Consider the following 6,732-nt stretch of genomic DNA (forward strand, 5'->3'; position numbering starts at 1 on the left):
CTTAATCCGTGTGTCTGTTCTTGTTTGTCCTCTCTGTGTTTAGCTCCTTGTAGGCAATAAAGAAATAGGTAGGTAGGTTCATTCTTTCTTTCTTTCTTCTTTTCTTTCTGCTGTCTAAGTGACCTAATTAGCAGTAGTGGAGGATGTTCTGAAAGTACAGTTGCTAGAAAAAAAGAATAGGACAGAAAAAATTCACAGAGCTACTGCCTCTATTGGCAACAAGAAGTCCCTCTCTCAGAGTGAAAGACAAATTGTATGATGCTTGTGTATAAACGACAATGCTACATGGTAGTGAGATGTGGACCATGAATGCAGAAAACATGCGAAGGCAAGAGAGAAACTAAAACACTCTATTTGGTGAACAATGTCAGTGTCAATGTGAAATAAGGTGCTAATGCACTGAGAGAAATATTAGGCTTAAGAAGAATTAGATGTGGTGTGCAATAGGGAAGATACCACTGGTTTGGTCATATGATGCATTTAGATGTGAACAGCTGCATCAAGAAGTGCTGGTCACTTAGAGTGGATGAAACTTAGAGAGGAGGGTGACCCAGGAAGACATGAGAGAAAAGTAGTGAAGGCTGATCTCAAGATGCTGAGTGCCATGGGGACAACAAGAACTTGAGACGACTGGCAATATGCTAAGCTAGAGAAGACCTATCTGTCACAGAAAATATGAGGTCTGAGACAACCTCAGTTGCCTTGACACAAAAGCACCACGGTCTAGATTACACATAGATTTTGCAGGACCTCATAATGGTGACTAATTTTTTTATTAAGGTTAACGCATTATCTAAATGGCCAGAGGTCTTCATTACGAGCCAAACAACACATTAATACAAAAGCTACGTCACCTGGAAGAGTATCAAGTACATATGCCAAATCTTCCTGCCGGTACCTCGATATACTAATTAATTTTGCTGAAGATTTTTGCATTTCTGGGTTACATCAAGGCCTAAAAACATATTGTCATATACTCCTTGATATCAATAAAAAGACACGTTGGTCATGCATGGAACACTTTTGATCATATGTCTTCAATCTGGGTTCAACAAACAATAACAACAGTATAACTTAGTACACTTTACTTAAATGCTATTCTGCACCAAACCAATTAATCTTGAAAATGATGGGTTTTCTTGAAACCATTTGGAAATGTTGAAGAGATGCATTATTTTTACTTCTTTTTTTTTATTTTGATTTAACTTATTTTTAAAAAAATTTACTTTTAAATTCCATTTTACTCTAAACTTTATGCCATTTTATGTTTCTTTATTATACTCAATGTTTAGTTCTTAGCTTTGCAGCTTTCAAAAAGAAGATTCTGGATGAGAGCTTAGGCTAAGCACATCATCTTCATGATTATCTCTGACTTTCGTTCAGTTTGTATACACACATATACACACATGCACTTGTGTACACAGTGAATTCTAGGTTTAGTACTGAATTCTTGTAGACAAATAAAATCTTTCTATCCACAATCTATTCAGAATCCAGGAAATATTGAGACTATTCGCAAGTAATACACAACATTATAGACAATGGGAGGGCTTTTTTATGATCTACGAAAGATAGCAGCCAAATCTCCATCATCGGGAGTGATTAATTGGTCAATAAGTTCCTAAATACACACACACACAAACATGTATTTATATATAGCAGAAAATCATAGATTTTATATATAGCTCATATTTTATGTTCAAGAGCTGATTAAGATAATTACATATTTAGGTTACACAATTAACTTAAATTAAGTCAAATTAATTTAAACTGGTAATGATTTTCTGATCACCATAACATTCCTAATGATCTTTGTATAAACAATGTTTGTAAAGTACATTTGACTTAATTTAATTTGAATTATGTATCACATTTTTGTAATTATACATTTGGTGGTGTTTTTCTTGATGAAACAGCTGTTGAATACTAAGTATGAACTGTATGTGAAATTTATACTTTTCTGCTAAATACATTGCTCTTACAGATCCTTTTAGCTGATTATTTATTTATATATATATATGTGTGTGTGTGTGTGTGTGTGCATGTATGTGTGTATGTGTGTGTGTGTGTGTGTGTATGAAAGTCGGTCCCACTTGGATTTACTGTAATTTGGAATTTAATGATTTATTTATTGAGGTCTTAATTACTGTAGATTTTTTCTTTGATGTTTGTGCATCAATTATCTCTTTCTCTCACTCTCACTCTCTCCCTCTCTCTCTCTCTCTATGTATATATTTATTTAATTCAAAGAAGTTACAAATTGACTCAAGAGCAGAGAATTTCTTACAATAACATTAAGCAAACTGGTTTGAAATTACGGCAAACACATTTATTTAAATGTAATTTCTCTAAACTGGAACCAGTTTGATAACTGCCAATGCACTAAACTAAGTTACTTAGTAATCTGTGTCATCATCGTTTAATGTCTGCTTTCCATGCTGGCATGGGTGGGACAGTTTGACTGAGGGCTGGCAAGCCTGAAGGCTGCCCCAGGCTCCAATCTGATCTGGCAGAGTTGCTACAGCTGGATGCCCTTCCTAATACCAACCACTCCAAGAGTGTAGTGGGTGCTTTTTACGTGCCACTGGCATGAGGACCAGTCAGGCAGCACTGGCAACAACCATGCTTGAATGGTGCTTCTTATGTACCACTGACACAGATGCCAATCAAGTGGTACTGTCATCAACCACGGCAATGACTTCACTTGACTCAACAGGCCTTTGCAAGCACAGTTTATTGCCCAATGATTGAAGGGTACTCTTAAATGAGCCAGTTATGCTGCACTGACATAGGCCACAGTTATGGTCTCACTTGGCTTGCCAGCACTGAATAAAAATATATATTTGTATTTATTCAAAATACAAAGAACAGAATAATGATGCAAAATAAACAACAAGAGTTATATAATAGTCTATTCTTGACAGCTGTTTCATAGTGCACCGTACTTGCTTTAGCATTCTCCAACTCCAATGATTGATATATAAGGCTACAAATAGCTTGCTTACAACTGGTGATACGGATTGTTTTCATTGCATTACAGGAATTTCATGAGAGCTAAATGTTGTCATATTCTTCCTTTTAAACATATAACCAGAGCAGTTGGTATCTTTCTCAACCATGCCTCACATGTAGTAACCCATGGCATTACTATTAGGGGTATTAAGAGGTCAGAAATTGGGGATGGTGATGTCATAGAAATTCTCCAACAACCGCTTCTGACTCTCTCAAGAGGTACGATATGCATCTGAATCTTGCTGCTACAGCAACTTTCTCCAGTCTGGGTTGACCACTATCTCCAGCAACCTCACATAACCCCCTGTATTGAGTCTAAAGCCCTGTTCATCAGCTGTTAGATGAATTCCAGTGTGCAGATGCAGAAGTCAGAACACCAGTTGCATCCTTTCCTGTGACGACAGCTTCATAGTCTCCCTTGCAGCTGTCCATCTCATGTTTCACAACTCCTAAAGTGTGCACAGATCCCTGAGCAGTGTTCATGATGTTGGCATTATGACAGTCATCATAAATTATCATGATACAGGTAATTCTTTACTAATATTCAGGTAGCTCCCAGTCCTCTAGGTCAGCTAACTTTTTCTCAGCAACAACTTTAATCTTTATGCTCTCCAACACCGTTGACTATCAAGACATAAAAAAATCATCAAATTTAGCCGGAATACCGTGTATGTGTGTGTTTGTGTCTCCTTCTTTGATGTCACATGATAGTTTTAAATGATTATCACTACTGTACAAGCAGTGTCATTTATGTCCAGTATACTGCAAAAGCATGTTTGGCCATGGGGAAATATTATCTTACTTGAAAAAAAGGTGTGGGTTGATGACAGAAAGGGTGTCCATCTGTAGAAAATCTGCCTCAGTGAACTCAATCTGACCCGTGCAAGCATGGAAATGTAGATATTAAAATGATGTGATATATATGTATATATGTATATATATATGTATATATATGTATATATATATATATATATATGTATATATATGTATATGTATATATACGTATATATATGTATATATATGTATATGTATATATATGTATATGTATATATATGTATATATGTATATGTAGAAAAATATGGAACGCTTCACGAATTGTGTGTCATCCTTGCGCAGGGGCATGCTAATCTATATGTATATATATACGTATGTATATATATACGTATGTAATGTAATATGTATATATATGTATGTATGTATATATGTATATATATGTATATATGTATATATATGTATATATATGTGTATATATATGTATATATAATGTATATATGTATATATATGAATATATATATATGTATACATGTATATATATATATATATATTTATATGTATATATATATATGTATTATATGTATATATATATATCTATTATATATAATATATATGTATAGTGAGAGAGAGGGAGGGTGGGAGAGACAAATATGTAAGTATATATTTAGATTCTAGACACAAAACAAAAATTCTTAACTAAGCACAAAAGATGCTCACTCCACCCACCCACCCACAATGATGTAGTAAAAAGAAAACATTAAAATCATATGTTAAGTTTGAAGAAAATGAAACAAAATCAAATATGCTAGGAAAAGCAGAGTTTAGTGATAACTTCACAATGTCCAGTGGTGCATTTTTGTGTTCTTTGACTTTTGCCAAATACCTATAATATAAAAAAATAATTAACGGTTATTGTGTTTATGTGATTGTCTTGTATTTTGGTATTTAAGTAGATAGGCAATACATAGTATTAAAAGTAAAACTAGTGAAACGTTAAATAATTATACTGTTGAAATTATCACAAGGAATGACAAGGTGATTCTATTGCAATTTAAATTTGTGCATGCATCTCTTCAGGAATATCTATGGTTCCAAAATCTCGTGTGTTTATTTTTCAATTTTCAATACCCTAACCTCAACCATCTCTTTGTTATTCTCCCTTCACACCCTCATGAAAGGACTCAGCTCCTTCATCTTCCCCTGCCCGATCAACTGTTGACATCCTCCTTTGTGCTCCCTATCTTCTACTTCTAGCATTTGCTCTGGCACTCCACCACTGCCATCTTTATCTTCGTCCCAACTACTCCCACCAACTCTCGATATAATGTTGCGTAGCCATGTATCATCTACTCCTTAGGAAACATCTATACTGGTCCCTCTATCATATGTTAACCTTCCAACACTTATAATAAAGCCACCTCCTGCTCTCAGGGGGACTTATTCTTTAACGCTTTAGTGTTCAGATTATTTTGTCAAGTGTAATGCTTTTTTATTGATGTTGATTTAAATAACTCATGCATTATCTTGTAGCTTTGAGATTTTGATGATGTTATTGTTTATTTTTAGCATGGCATTGTAGGATTAATGTAAGAGGCTGGATCCAGTCAGTTTGAATATAAAAGAGGTAGAATATTTGGGGCCGGATATGGCCGGTTTAAATGCCAAAGGGTTAAAAGGAGATATTTCCTATTCTTTTTCTGCCATGCAAGTCAATTGGTGACCAATAGCATGGTCACCAGTGCCAATGGCATTGAAAAAAAAACCTGATGCACACTCTAAGGTGATTGGCATTAGGAAGGGCTTTCAGCCATAGAAATCATGCTGAAGTTGACTCTGAAGCTCACAGCACTAATGTCAATGGTATGGAAAAAAAAAAAATTATGGTACACACTGTGAAGTGACTGGTGTTAGAAAGGGCATCCAGCCATAGAAACCATGACAAAATTGACACTGGAACTCAACATTGCTCTGCAGGTCGTTGAATGCTCTCAAATCATCCAACCCATGCCAGCATAGAAAATAGACATTAAATGATGATGGTGATGATCCTTAAAAACGTGATGTGGCATAAGAGTATATGTTTACTCTTTTACTCTTTTACTTGTTTCAGTCATTTGACTGTGGCCATGCTGGAGCCTTTAGTCAAGCAAATCGACCCCAGGACTTATTCTTTGTTAGCCTAGTACATATTCTATCGGTCTCTTTCACTGAACTGCAAGTTACGGGGATGTAAACACACCAGCATCAGTTGTCAAGCGATGTTGGCGGGTGGGGACAAACACAGACGCACAAACACACACACACACGCACGCACATATATATATATATATATATATTCGACGGGCTTCTCTCAGTTTTTGTCTACCAAATCCACTCACGAGGCTATAGTAGAAGACACTTGCCCAAGATGCCACACAGTGGGACTGAACCCAGAACCACGTGGTTGGTAAGCAAGCTACTTACCACACAGCCACTCCTATGCCCATGTTGTGTAAGTTGTACTGTTGTATAGGAGGACAGTTGTGTAGGATGATCTGTGTAGGTTCTGTTATTTGTGTTGGATGGAAATTAATTAAAGTCTGTGTTGTTTTGATTCTGTTACAGTGTTTGGTAGTAATTGAATAAAATGTGTGTTTGGGTTGTGTTGTAATGTTGGGTGTTAATGGCATAAAGCATGTGTGGGGAGGGTTGTGTTTCATTTTGGCCTTGGTAACCAGGGTTATCATTCTGGATCTGTGAGGTTTCTTCATTGGCTATCCTCCCATTGTGAGGTTTCTTCAGTGGCTATCCTCCCATTGGAACATCTCCTTTTATTTGGTATATTATAGCTTCCCTATACACCTTTTCTTTCTTCCAGAATCTGTTCTATGGAAACCCTAGTATTTTTCTGACTGCATTTGTAATGTTCTTTGAATGTTTGCCCTTGTGGTAAATAAAAGAAAGAAT

At 35.8% G+C, this 6,732-nt stretch overlaps 1 pseudogene; it reads right to left on the reverse strand.

The window, feature by feature from the left end:
• Nucleotides 1-4,084: 4,084 nt before the first annotated feature.
• On the reverse strand, nt 4,085-4,174 carry LOC115219560 (annotated as a pseudogene).
• Between the last annotated feature and the right edge of the window lie 2,558 nt (nt 4,175-6,732).

The sequence above is a fragment of the Octopus sinensis genome, linkage group LG14 (assembly GCF_006345805.1).
Source record: "Octopus sinensis linkage group LG14, ASM634580v1, whole genome shotgun sequence".
NCBI lineage: Eukaryota > Metazoa > Mollusca > Cephalopoda > Octopoda > Octopodidae > Octopus > Octopus sinensis.